The sequence below is a fragment of the Hylobates moloch genome, unplaced genomic scaffold (genome assembly GCF_009828535.3).
Source record: "Hylobates moloch isolate HMO894 unplaced genomic scaffold, HMol_V3 SCAFFOLD_5, whole genome shotgun sequence".
Lineage (NCBI taxonomy): Eukaryota > Metazoa > Chordata > Mammalia > Primates > Hylobatidae > Hylobates > Hylobates moloch.
This window is the reverse complement of record NW_026652280.1, coordinates 52,393,427-52,408,183: the sequence shown is the minus strand read 5'-3', so window position 1 is coordinate 52,408,183 and position 14,757 is coordinate 52,393,427. Positions and strand designations below refer to the sequence as shown.

Genomic DNA, 14,757 nt, shown 5'->3' with positions numbered 1-14,757 from the left:
AGGCTTCTTCAAGACCCGAGCAAAACACACACACAAGAAGATTCCAAAATCATTTTTATTTTATTTATTTTTTGAGACAGAGTCTTGCTCTGTCACCCAGGCTGGAGTGCAGTGGCGCAATCTCGGCTCACTGCAACCTCCGCCTCCCAGGCTCAAGCAGTGCTCCTGCCTCAGCCTCCTGAGTAACAGGGACTACAGGCAAGTGCTACCACGCCCGGCTAATTTTTGTATTTTTAGTAGAGAAGGGGTTTCACCATATTGGCCAGGCTGGTCTCGAACTCCTGACCTCATAATCCACCCGCCTCAGCCTCCCAAAGTGCTGGGATTACAGGCGTGAGCCACCGCGCCCAGCCCCAAATCATTAAGTGAATCCAGGAACAGTAAATTTTTTCTCAAACACTCTGAACCTAGCAAAATGGAGAAGATTGGCCAGTCCATATATCTACTTAACTAGTAGCAAGGTATTACTCCATTAATATGATAATCATTGGTTAAATGATTTTTGGGTTATACATTAAATTCCTATGTGACTTTGTGGTATGATTAGTGACCCAAAAGTTGTTTAATTCTTGGAAACTGGCAAAATGAAGTATCTAGAACTGCAATGCTCACAAACGGACCTAGAAGGTAGTGACTACACCAAAGATCTGATACATTGTGAATCATAGATAAACTGTTGGCTGCTCTCTCTTTTTGGAATCTCTCCTCCATTTCTTTCCAATGAATTCCTTTTTGGGGTCTCCTATGTTCTAGGCCCTGTGGTCCTAACCCTCACGGGGCTTTCAGTAGGGAAGGAGGCAGGCACAATGACAAATGTTTAAAACCCAGGCAGAATCATGCAGAAAGAAATGAAGCTAAAAGGCTGAGAAATAGTAGAGGAAAGTGAATTGATTAATTTTGTCTGTTGGATTAGCACACACACACACAATGTACTTTCAAGTTTCTGTATAAAACACGATAAAACTTTTAGTATTCTGTGACTTAGGGAAAAATAACGGACAGAATACTTAGTAAAAACTAAGTTTCTTCTTTCTTTTAAAAATGATCCTTATTTTATTTTCAAGTTGTATAATTCTTTAGTCTGTGATGAAGTAGAGATACTGTGCAACTTGCCACCAAACCTCTTAATTGCCTTAATTCCTTGGTTTATTTTTATTTTTTATTTTTTTATTTTTAGATAGTGTTGCTCTGTCACCCAGGCTGGAGTGCAGTGCAGTGCAGTGCAGTGGCATGATCACGGCTCACTGAAACTGCCACCTCCCGAGTTCAAGCAATTCTCCTGCCCCAGCCACCCGTGTAGACGGGATTACAGATGTGCACCATCATGCCCAGATAATTTTTGTATTTTTAGTAGAGATGGAGTTTCACCATGTTGCCCAGGCTGGTCTTGAACTCCTGACCTCAAATGATCCATCAGCCTCGGCCTCCCAAAGTGCTGGGATTACAGATGTGAGCCACCGCACGAGCCTTGGTTTATTCTTGAAAAGAATACCTCAGTTTGAAAAAACCTCAGTGAATTGTTCCAAAGACATTGGTTCTGTACTTCCGAACTTTCTCTTGAAGTCTGGGGCTGTTACAGCAGTAAGTTCTCAGCAGATGGATTTTCAGCTGGAGAACAGAAACCATATTCTTGCTCTTCGTGGTGCATCTAGTTGCTAAACTTCCTAATTCTAGGTTTTGGAAAAGCTGTGTTCAAACCAGTTTGGGAAATGAGCCAATAATTCCAAAGGATCTTGAGCCCTCTTGGATCTCAAGAAGGCAGGAAAGAAGAAGGCAAAGGTGGAGGAGGGGAAGGGAAAAAATATAGTATGGAAAAACAATTAGCAGGAATTCTGTTTTAGTTCAAGTTTTGTTACCTACTGGCTATGCCAATTTAAGCCTTTCAGTTGTTTCTCTGTAAAAGGAGGAGGCTGGGACTAGGTGGTGCTTTGACATTTAAAGGAGTTTATTTCTATCAGGAAAACTACATAGTTTGGACTAGGTAGTATTACATTACTGAATCAATACTTGCTAACAGGACTTAACTTGCTGACTGCCATGAATTATTTAGTGAGTGAGGTCTTTACACTCATACTCAAAGTCCACACTAATGACCTAGTAATTATTTTAATCGATTTTCAATGAACTGTGAAATACTCTGTTGGCGTACCAATAAAGTAAGAAACACTGAGAGCAGATTCTGTGTCTTATATTTATATCTTTCCGCTATAATTCTGAATAGCAATCAGTGTATCCAAAAAAATAGTTCTGTGTATGTTTTATTAGAATTATCATTGAACACTTCTGCTGTTTGAAGAAACCCTAATTTGGATTCATGTGAGCAGAGGAATAGATATGATATGGAAGCATAGAATTTTGAAGCTGATAGGATTTTGGAGAATACTCAATTCAGCCCCTTACAGCAGCTCTCAAACATATAAACAAAGGATTATAGAATGATATTCTTCGCAGAATTTTGTGTGAGAGTCAAAAGTTAGAAACAGCTTTAATGTGCATCAGTTGGAGAATGTATATATAAACTGCAGCTTATTCATATAATGAGATATTAGTTAGCAGTTAGGTAAATGACTGAGAGCTACATATATCAATGCAAATAAATCTCAAAAACCTACTGTTGAAAGAAAAAGCAAGTTGCCAAAGGGTATATACAGATAGATACCTTTTATATAAGGCTACAAATATGAAAATGGAATACATGCATGTGTTAAAAATTATAGAGACATACAGGAATGTGGGAATAGACATCAAATTTAGGATGGGGTTACCTCACGAAGGCAAGAAAGAAGGTATGAAAATGAGAGAAGAAAATGAGAGAAGAAAATAATGTACAGAGATTTACCAATTTGTTCAAAGACACAAAGCAGGTTCGAAGTGAGTATACTAGAGAATACTTTTCACTACAAACTACTAACTAATCCATTTTGGAGAGCTTCTGAGACTTATTTGTTAATATCTCTGTAAACTTAAAGTAAAATCCTACGTTCCCCACCGACTAAATAGACCCCCTCCTGGCCCAGGAGACCCCAGAGAAATCTTAAATAACTGAGTTCCTGGCCGAGCGTGGTGGCTCACGCCTGTAATCTCAGCACTTTGGGAGGATGAGGCAGGTGGATCACCTGAGGTCAGGAGTCCGAGACCAGCCTGGCCAACGTGGTGAAACCCTGTCTCTAATAAAAATACAGAAAATTAGCTGGGCATGGTGGTGCATGCCTGTACTTCCAGCCACTTGAGAGGCTGAGGCAGGAGAATTGCTTGAACCTGGGAGGCAGAGATTGCAGTGAGCCGAGATCGCACTATTGCACTCCAGCCTATGCAACATGAGCAAAACTCCGTATCAAAAAAACAAAACAAAAAAAACTGAGTTCCTGGCTATGATGAGAAACAAGGTGAGACATGCCTTGTTATACCCTCCCCGCCCCTTTTGGAGTTTAGACACAACTGATCATCATTAATGTTAAAATCAAGATCACAAGTCTGATACAACAGACTTTTTGTGGTAATAGGTAACAAATTATAAATAAGACCTAAGGCCATGAAAGGCAAGGGTGAAGTCACACCTGCAGGCCATTAATCTTGCTACACAGCATCCCTGTTTTAATTTAAAACATTCCTTTCTGCGAATCCAAATTTTAAACGGAGTCTCACTGCTATAACCAATTTGAAGTTAAAGAATCTTTGAATCCATTTTTAACCTATAAGTCCTCACTTCAAGATACCCTGCATTTTCTGGGCAAACCAATGTATACCTTTCATGTATTAATTTATGTCTTTTCCTGTAATGCCCACCTCCCTAAAATGTATAAAACCAAACCATCATCCAACTGCCTGGGACAACTTACTAAAGGCATTTTGGGTTTGTGTTTACCCTGGGCTCTGGTCACTTATATTGGCTTGGAATAACCTTCTTTAAAATATTTCACAGAGATAAGATTTTTCCATTAACATCTCCTTTAGACACAAAATGATAGTCACATAAAATTTAACATTGTAAGAGACTTTAAAGGTTATCTTCTATAATTCCTCATTCAGGTTTTGACTTTTCTTCACAACATGTCAGCTAAATGATGATCCAGCGTTTTGTTCAAACAAAATACTGTATTACAAAAGGAAAAATAAACTACAGATAACACATTTCTGACCTCAACGAAGACATTTCAGGATATCCCTGGAGAAAATCTCCACCCCACCCCAAACCAAGCAATTTAACTTCTGAAAAATCGAGTTAAACACCAGCTTCACTTGTCTTCCTTAGCTCAGGTGAGCTTAGTTTTGGGGTGAATTCACTCATACAGCAAAGACTTACTGAGCATCTACTATGTGCTAGGCACCATGCTCAGTCATAGGGCACAGGAGTGAACAAGGCAGTACCTTGGAGTTTTTGGTGTAAAATGAATTAAAAACAGTGAAGAAGGATTGCTCTGCGCCATCCTCTGCTTTACCCTCTACTCTAAGAGGTAAATAGAGCTAATGGGGTCCATTATGAGGCCCCTCTGAAATTCAGTAAGCCTTCTCTGAGACAGATGAGTGCTCACCGAGGGTAGGAAAGAAAATTAAGAAAGAGTAGGAATAGTGTTAGGTCTGGGAGTAAATGGATCAAGGGACCCCAATATTTGCTGGGGCTCCCTGTATATTACTCTGCTCCTTTCTTCCTGTCTGCTTTTCTTCTTTCTCTTGCTCTAAGCATAGAATCTTCAGCTGCTCTGGTCCACCTTGTAGAAAACAGCTGAACAAGCTTCTGAGCTTTGCATCAGACAGTCCAGGTACTCAGCCTGTATTCCAAGTCTCAAAAGCCAGAATGCCCAGAAAGGGAATCACTGGCCAGGCTTGGATTAGCCTCCCATCCCCTGGACGATAATTTTACCGTGCTCATCATGTGTGGTACACTAGGAATAATAGGTCTAGCATTGGCCAGGTACCTGCCAACAGAACTAATGAAGGGTTACATTGTAATATGGCAGTTCCTGGTACCACTTCGTAGATAGCAAGTGCATCATTGTTTAAATGTGCTCAAAACATATTGGGAGAACAAACACATTCAATATATTACTAGATGTTAAACATCTATGTTGATGGGATCGACTCTGTTGCAAAGCTTGGCTACTGCATGTTATTCAGGTTCGGAAGACTTTAACCAATTTGACATCCATGACTCCTTCACTTCTGGGGTATCGGGCAAAAGCAGGAGACAGCACACAAGAATACAAGAGACTCAAAAAGCTAGGGCAGAGAGTTAAGACAGAGCCCACAGAGTTGAGTTGTAATTGGCTGAGTGAATAGGGTTGCTGGGGGTACATGGCAAGGTGAGGACTGAAATGTGCATCTGGAAGCAGGGGCAGCTGTGGGACACTGGTGACCAAAATACAAGTTTCCTGCCCTCAGGAAGCCTCCATTTTACTGGGAGATGCAGAGCATATGTAAGCAAACAAAAGGAATTATTACAAATTGAGATCAGTGCCATGAAATAAATTTTAAAAAACAATAAAATAGGTGCAGAGAGAGAAAACTTCCACTTTACATAGGATGTCTGTGGAAGGTGATATTGAAGCTGTACCCTGAAGGATTCAGAAAAGTCAGCCATGGAAATGGCCAAGGAAATGTGCTCCAGGAAGAGGGAACAGCCCTGACGTGGGAATAATCACTAGTGGGAAGACGAGGTGTGGTGCTGTCCAGAAGTGGGCAGCGGAAGCATGTGCTCATTTGATTAAAAAATTGCTTGCCACACTTACAGATATAAGAGAAAGTAATTCAAATGAGTGACTTTTTAAAGAAAAGCAATTTTATTTCCCTGAGTATATGACTGACAGTAAACATAAAGTCCTTCTATGTAAAAAATGGCTTTGTTCTAGTTCAGGTATACAGAAATAACCTGAAAGAAAATACAATTTCAAAACAGCAACATCACAATCAGGATGAACGGCCTGCTTTTTCGAGGAAAAGAACAGACTCTCTTATCAGAGAGGCTGAGGGGAAAAGAATTATATCAGTCCAGTCTAGAAACAAAACTTTATATGCCAAAAATATGCTTCAGTGTAGAGGGAGAAAGTGTACTTAGTTTGAAAAAAAAGCAAGATGAAGTCTCCTTAGAAATACCAGATGCACAGACCAGAATCAATTATCTAAGAAAAAGCAATAAGGTGGCTTTACTTTGCCTGAAATCGGAAGCTTGCAGCTACTACTTTTCATTTTCATACAAAGTGGGAGGGTTGAAATACAACCAGGACTACTGATGTTTATAGTGCTTAAACAAAACAAAACAAAACAAAACAAAACAAAAACTAGTACAAGTCACCATCTATTCTGGCCAACTTGCCACTGTTAGTAGCATGTAGGATTTGAATAGAACCTCGACCTACCAAAAGGTCACATCACTGACCAAAAAAGAGTATTTTCAGGCAAAATATGTTCAGGACCAGGGTCCTACAGAGCATGGATTGGTGACAATGAGTTTTTAAAAGGTGGGGTTATATTTATATAATTCTCTTATAGGCTAGCAATGATAATTCATAGCTAAATTATTGACCTTAGCTGTTAATGCTGAATCCTAAATTCAGACATTGTACTTATTTGACATAAATCAGAAAAAAACTGGTAGAAGTCAGGAAAAAAATTAACTGGAAGTATACAAGAAAAATTTAAAAAGTTTCTGAGTTCTGGGGAGATAGTCAGAAAACAAAAAATTTCAGTTAGAGACAATTACATCAAAACATCTATTGTACACTATGCTGGCTCTAGCTAATAACAATATATTATACTGTATATTTTCAAAGTGCTAAGAGAGGAGATTTTAAGTGTTTTTTACCACAAAAAATAAGTATGTGAGAGTATGCATATGTTAAGTGGCTTGATTTGACCGTTCTGCAAGGTGTACATGTATTAAGACATCATGTTGTGTACCATAAGTGTATACAATTTTTCCTTGTCAATTAAAAAAATTTAAAAATAACACAAAACAAGGGACAAAAAAGTGCTTTAAAAGGAAGGGAAGCAGTAGTGAACCGTTTCATATTGAGAACAAATACTTGTTTGGGAAGAGTATATTTTCTGTCTGACTCCTTGGCTGGGTCAGCTGATCCATACTGCAGTAATATTTTCTGGGTTTAGAAATAATTTCACTTTGTTGGTCTCACTTTATTGTTCAACTTTTTGTAGCTTGAAGCCTGTCTTGGTGAAAATGGAGACCTCAGACATAATGTTATTTACAGTCTTTCTCCTCTTCTGTCAGCTTAATGAGAGGATTACAGTGACCACTCTTTTTTCTTCGAGTGTATGCCTTGTAGATGAGTGAGAGGTAAGAGGAAGTGCCAATAAATCAGCCAAAGTCAGTACCTCTGAGTCAGTGGTTCATAACCTTGACTGAATATTAAAATCACCTGGGGAGATTTTAAAACGCCCTGTATCAGGGCCACACTCCCAGCCTGGCAAATTAGCATCTCTGGGGAGGAGGCCAGGAACCAAAATCAACATGTCAGGGTGTGGACCAAGGCATGTGTTCCTTAAAACGCCTGGTCTTTCTCAAGCAGCTGGTGAGAACCACTGATCTAACTGTGCTTTTCTCACTTCACCATGTGCAGCAAGCACCTGAGATTCTTATTAAAATTCAGATTCCCATGCAGCAGACCTGTGTGGGTGCTGAGGGTCTGCAATTCTAACAACTCTCACGTGACGCTGTTGCTTCTGCTGCTTTCCACATTTTGGGTACAGAGACTCTGCTCAGGGGTTCTCAAAATATAATCCCTGGATCTGCAGCATCAGGGTCCACAGAAATCTTGTTGGAAATGCAAATTCTTGGGCCCCATCCCAGATCTAGTGAATCAGTAACTCTGGGAGTGGAGCCCAACAGTCTGTTTTAACCAAACCTTCAGGGGATGCTGATGTACATTGAAGTTTGAGAACCACTACTGGATTGGATAATATTTTTGAGTTTACTTGAGTGTGAGGCTTTTGAGGGGCAAGAAAGGGAGATACCATAGTTTGTCCAGAGCAATGGAGAAGGCTTACTTGTGGAAATAAGAGATCAGGCTTCACAGGAACCCAGGAAAGTTTGCACAACCAGGAAACACGTGATAACCTACTGTGGCACAGCCAGGCATCCCAGGAACGTGGTGTGGTCTGGAAGCACGGAGTGTCATTCTGCACCTGGAGTGACTGCCCAGGCTGCCCACTGCCTGGCCAGTGCACCGTGTCTTTCTCTAGTGCCTTCTCTTAGCATGACTCTACAATGCTCACCATCTCTGCACACTGCAGGGTGGCTTAGTTGGAGTCCTAGAATGAGGCCGCTTGAATCAGACTTCTGGTTTCTTATTTGCTTAGCCTCAGTTTTCTTGTCTTGAAAAATGGGAATACTAATGGTACCTATCTCAGACTTGTTGTGGGATTAAATGAGATAATGGGTGTGATGTGTTTAGAGCACTGCCTGGGACCCAGTAACTGCTGAAACTATAACGCTGCCATTCTTGTTTGCAAAAAGTTTTTTTATAAAGTTTTTAAAGAAGTTTCTGAGTTTTAAGTAAACATGTAAAATTGTTATTAATAAATAGCTAAAAAATTATTGGTCCTAGATAGAAATGCTTAGAAGTTATTTGGACAGATTGTTGTAATGTAGGCTACATTGAGGAAATGGTTTCAGTATGGAATGGCTGAAACTAAATTTGACTCTGGAAAAATCTCAGGAAAATATATAATGTAAACTATTGGATGTGATCTGTATTGATTTTTACTGCTTTGTATATTTTAAAATATGTGCATATAACTCCTCATTACTTGATAGAAAATGTTGTTGCATATGTGTATTTCTAACACAAGTTACATATGGGAATAGTAAAGTCATGTTTTTTTTTTTTGAGATGGAGTCTCGCTCTGTTGCCCAGGCTGGAGTGCAGTGGCGCAATCTCGGCTCACTGCAAGCTCTGCCTCCTGGGTTCACGCCATTCAGTAATGTCATGTTTTAAAAGGAATTACATAGTAGGTGTTATGGTCCAGGCAAGAGTGACCAGATTGTCTTTTTCATGAAATGGTTAAGAAGTTTGGGTGACAGAACAAAAGCTTGTCTCAAAAAAGAAATTTGGGGTTTCATTCTCCATGAAAATGATCAGGCTATGCTATGGAAGGAGGATGAACCTCATGAAGTGTCAGGGATACAGGTAGGACAAGTTGTTAAGCAGAAGTTAAAATGCAAGTTCTTGCTAAATATATGGAGCTATCTGAGGAAGTTGCTGTAAGATGAGTGGATGCCTTGGGAAAGAGTGAATTCTTTGTCCCTAGGAGTCTTCAAACACAGTCTGTGTGGTCATTAGACGGGGATACTGGAAAACCAAGCAAGACATTATTTATCCACCCACACAAAATACTGTTGAGCACCTGTCACATATTAGACTCCATGCTATGAAAATGGGATGCTGAAGGAAGTCAGACAAGCTCTCTGTCCATACAGAGTTCATAAAGTAGGAAAGGATACAGACAATTAATAAGTCAACAAATAATTAAGGAGGCAATTGCTGATTGTGATAATTTTTCTGAAGAAAATGAATAAGATGGAGAGATTGATTTATACATATAATGAATATATAATTTATTATTTATTAATTATAGACTCATATAATTGATTATATTGATTTATATGCATAATTATATAATCTGTATATATTGATTTATTTATATATATGTGTGTGTGTATATATATATATAGAGAGAGAGAGAGAGGAGCACTGATTGACTGTGGGGGTGATCAAAGAAGGTGACATCTGAGCCAAGACAGGTGAGATAACAGAAGGGATCCCAGGCTCCTGAAACTGTGAGCACATCTAGTCAGCAAAGGGCTTGGTTTAGCAGAGGGAGAGGCAGCTCCAGAAACGTGGTGAGTGAATGGAGAATGAAGCCGAGGAGGCAGGCAGCAGCTACAGCTCACACAGCTGTGGGCTCTGGGGAGAAGTTTTTGTTAAAGGGAATGAGATATGATTGAAAAATTTTAAACATGAGAGTGATATAATCCAATTTGTATTTTTGAAAAACAGGTGGGTTCAAGAGGATCTTTGAATTCTTATCTAAAGCTGAGATAGTGACTCTGTTGTTAGAGGGTCTCAATGCTGTCTTATGGCACATATGAAACAGTTACATACCATGACTTTTGGTATGAGTTCCATTTAGCAGTAAGATTCTAACTAGATAAAGAGTGCCAATTGCAAACTTAAACAGTAGCTGGGGGAAAAAATAAACAACAAGCCATTCTTGTGATTTATCCTAACCAGCCCTCATCACTGCTGCATCATATCCATAGCTCTCTGCCCTCCTCTGGTCCTCTGGGTCCTCTGCACGCTTTCACCTGCCCAGCCTCCACTCCCCTCCTTCTAGCGCTTCTAGCTGGTCAGCAATTCTATCCCTGACAACTGACTGTGCTGCTTCTCCTGCCCCCAACTCATTAGTTTGTCCCATAATGGAGGGCCTGTCTCTTTTCTGTCACAAAGGACTCTTCCTTTTGTCCCAATGGCTTGGCCTGGACTCAGAACCATTTTCTCCCTTACAATTCATTTGACTGCACTCTCCTTGAGAAAAAGGATTATATCTGGCTCACTATTATATGCCTGTATTCACCATGGTGCTCAGCACATTCAATTGTTAAGTCTTCAAGAAATACTGCTGGATGAGTGATTCCTCTGCCCGTGGAGGCAGCTTGTATGGACACGAGATGCCCCTGGATAATGACCTCTCTCTATGCACTCAATCCTATCCTTCTCCTGCCAGCTTCCACATTGGGAACCAGAATGGCTCTGTGCCAATTAGCTTCTCCCAACTAATTTAACCAAAGTTGGATCTAAGCCTTCATTTTTTTTTTTTAACCTTAATCAGTCAAGGCACAAGCTTGGGCACAATTAAATTTTCCTGAATTGTGGCTGAGTTTTAATTGTGGCAACTCAGAAAAAGCAAGTTTGCAGATGTTCTGCGTCATTTCCAGGATAAGAATAACAGCTCACGTTCATTGTGCATTACCGTTTGCCAAGCACCATACTGAGTGCTTTGCAAGCATTGCCTCCTTTAATCTTCACTGCAACCCTATGTGGAAAATATGACTATCCTGATTTTACAGATAAGGAAACTTGAGGCTTAGAGAGACAAAGAAACTTGCCCAGGGTTACAAAGCTAACAAATAGGAGATCTGAGATTTTCAAGATCCTTCTGAATGAAAAAGTTGTACCTTTAACAACTCTGAAAAAAATATATAAAATAAAATTTGTGATAACATATCAACATACTGCAAATTAGCACTAGGAAATGGATAAATTAATGGATAGTGATATTGAAAAAGTAGATGGTATTATGGAACTCTATTGCATAATTGGATAGATTTTAATTTCTCTGTCATACAGCTTCTCTTTACTTCCAAAAAAATCTGTTTTCATAATCCTTTACCAGTATATCAGAGCATATTTCAGATTTTTTGAATTCTAAAGTATTTTATTTTAATACGAAAAACCCAAGAAAACCAGGGAGGCTTAGAAAATAGTCCATATCTTAGATTTGAAAAGCCTCAAATAAAAGACATGAAGAAAACCTAAGAATTCTCATATATAACTGAAATATATGTGAGATCAAAGCCATTTAGATTTTAAAACCAGCATTACTTATAGAAAGTCTCAGGAACCAAACCAGCTCATCTTTCAAAGTTTCTTTGAGTGACAGTTCTAAAGTGTCCAAAAGACAGATTTTCCATTTTTTTAAACTTAACATCAAAGCATATATTCATATATTTATTTATTTAAAAAGAGATTGCCTTTAAAAATGCCTAATGCTCCTGATGTTATTTGAAACACACACACATATATATATATATAAAAAACAAATGTCTGCCTACCTAGAAAACTGCAGAATTTCAACCCACAGCACTAACCTAGTATAAGGCAGAACTTCAGATGGAAGTCTTCTTAAAGAATATTACAGTTTTTCTTCAGAGACATAGTTATCTACAGGACTCTTGACTTTTACATTTATGCTTTTTATTGTGGGTAGTTTATGAAATATTACATAATTAATTTAAAATATATCAAGAAGCAGGGAAAGCACTTCTATCAAAATTACAAATAAAATTTAAGAGAATAAATGATAAGTGTTTTACCAGTCTTAACCAAGGAAAATAATTTTCCAACACTTGGGAAAATTATGAACTCAAGTTAAGATTTAAGCTTGTAGAAGAGGTTACGCATCTGTATGTCGTTTAATTTACCAGTTTCAGTGATTTTAAAACATCTGTACTGATATTACTGCATTTATAATTATATGCCTACGTAATCCAGTGTTTTGGTTAGGAGACTCTTTTAGGGATTCCGACAATTAGGAAAACCTAGGTATGGGTTACACTTCAAAAACTTGTACTTTGTAGCTACAGGTTAAGTCATTTAAACTTTCTGAGTCTCCCTTGCTTCATCTGTGCTATAGAGAAATAATAATATTCACCTTTTTCCTTCATAGAGGTGATACATTGAGCAGAGGCGTGGACCTCGTAGCAGTACAACCTGGATTGAAATCCAGGCTTTCCCCTCTGCAACAAGGCCATGCAAAGCCTTGGATATGCCCCTTATCCCTCTGGAGTCTCATTTTCCTCATCTGTAAATTTAGAATAATACTCACCTAGTAAGATATGAGGATTACAGAAAATTTATGTGAACATTTGGCACTTATTAAGCTCTCCATAAATGGTAGCTATTAATGCTTATGGACACATTTGGTAAACTACATTTTATATGTATGGTATTATTAATCTGTTTCCTTAGATATATAATTTCTTAGTGACAGACTAAACACATTACTGCCAAATAGTAGTCCATATATATGAATATATTTTCCCTTAAGTATTAAATCTCGCTGGGATAGTCTTTTTGTGAAATTTGTTATGAGACCATGATATGAGCAAAACTCAAAATAATGAGATCTTTTTCTTTCTTCTTCCTTTGCTGTATTGCAATCTACAGTCTTCAGTGAATTTTCAATCCATTGATTCATTCGTTCAACAAACACTGAAGGCTTACTATGTTATAGGATCTATGCTAAGGGTTATATTTCAGGAAGAATGAGCCTATATATTTTACTATAGGTGGTTTCATTAAATATCATGTTATTATGATAAATTATTTAAGTAGTATAGAAAAGTTAGCCTAATAGTTTATGTAAACTGTAAAGGGAATTAAGAATATATTTTGACAATATGTTACATATTCTCTAGAAAATCATTATATGCGACCTCTTTTCACAAAGGTTACTATATTAATTAAATACATCAAAAGTGTTGTCCAGGGGCAGTGGCTTACGCCTGTAATCCCAATCCCAGAACTTTGGGAGGCCAAGGCAGGTGGATCCCTTGAACTCAGGAGTTCAAGACCAGCCTGGGCCGGGCGTGGTGGCTCATGCCTGTAATCCCAGCACTTTGGGAGGCCAAGGCGAGTGGATCACGAGGTCAGGAGATCGAGACCATCCTGGCTAACATGGTGAAACCCCGTCTCTACTAAAAATACAAAAAAAAAGAAATTAGCCGGGCGTGGTGGCGGGTGCCTGTAGTCCCAGCTACTTGGGAGGCTGAGGCCGGAGAATGGTGTGAACCCAGGAGGTGGAGCTTGCAGTGAGCTGAGATTGCGCCACTGCACTCCAGCCTGGGCGACTAAGCAAGACTCTGTCTCAAAAAAAAAAAAAAAAGACCAGCCTGGTCAACATGGTGAAACCCCCCTCCACAAAAAATACAAAAATTAGCCGGGTGCAGTGGTTTGTGCCTGTATACCCAGCTACTTGGGAGGCTGAGGCAGAAGAATCGCTTGAACCTGGGAGGCAGAGGTTGCAGTGAGCCAAGATCATGCTATTGCTCTCCAGCCTGGGCGACAGGAGTAAAATCCTGTCTCAAAAAAAAGTATGAGGATAAACCAAAGAAAGGAATTTAAAAATGGAAACAATTTTAAAAATAATCATAGTTGTGACTCAGTATTAAATTGTCTTTTGGAGAAAATTCTTAAGTGTTTTATAGCTAGAATAACTTAAAAAAAAAAAAAAACAAAGAAAAAAAAGAAAATGGGCCACAACTGGAGACAATCAAAAAATCATTCTTCTGTTTTTACTTTATTATCCTTAACAGTCATAAGCCATAGTCTATTTCTACTAATGGAAACCATTAGAACTTCACAAGATCTGTATGTATAAATTTCTATGATATTCTAAGTCTTTTACTTTAATAATACTATATCATTATAAATATAATCATTTTTAACAGTAATTGAGTGCCTCCAATGGGCAGCAATTGCAAATTGAAAGACAAAAGTACAAGATGAGCCTGTGGACCAAATCTGGCCCACCAGCTGTTTTTGTAAATAAAGTTTTATTGGAACACAGCCTGTTCCATTTGTTTACATGTAATCTATGGCTGCTTCTTGATATATTAGCAGAGTTGAGTAGTTGTGGTAGAGATGGTATGGCCAGCAAAGAGTAAAATATTTATGATCTAGTCCTTTATATAAAAGATTTGCCAACCCCTCCTTTATAATAAAGCTATTAAATGATATTTATACCAAGTTTGAGTATCAACATAAATTAAGAAGGAATTAAAGGAGAGGCTGCTGTACATTCAGTGCCTTTTAGGCTTATGCCTGATGCTCCATGGACAGATAAGAAGTAGGATAAATGCTATACTTTTGAAGACAAATTCTCTACAAGCAGTTCTTGCTGGACTATGGGAGCACTGCTATTCCCCACTGAGATAACAAAAATTCCCATTGTTAAGCCACCAAA

At 38.6% G+C, this 14,757-nt stretch overlaps 1 protein-coding gene across 3 annotated transcripts in view; it reads right to left on the bottom strand.

Annotated features, from left to right (window-relative positions):
* The window catches only part of CHST9 (carbohydrate sulfotransferase 9), a 287,688-nt gene that overhangs the window by 229,892 nt on the left and 43,039 nt on the right, over window positions 1–14,757 (bottom strand). The gene's annotated exons all lie outside the window — the stretch shown is intronic.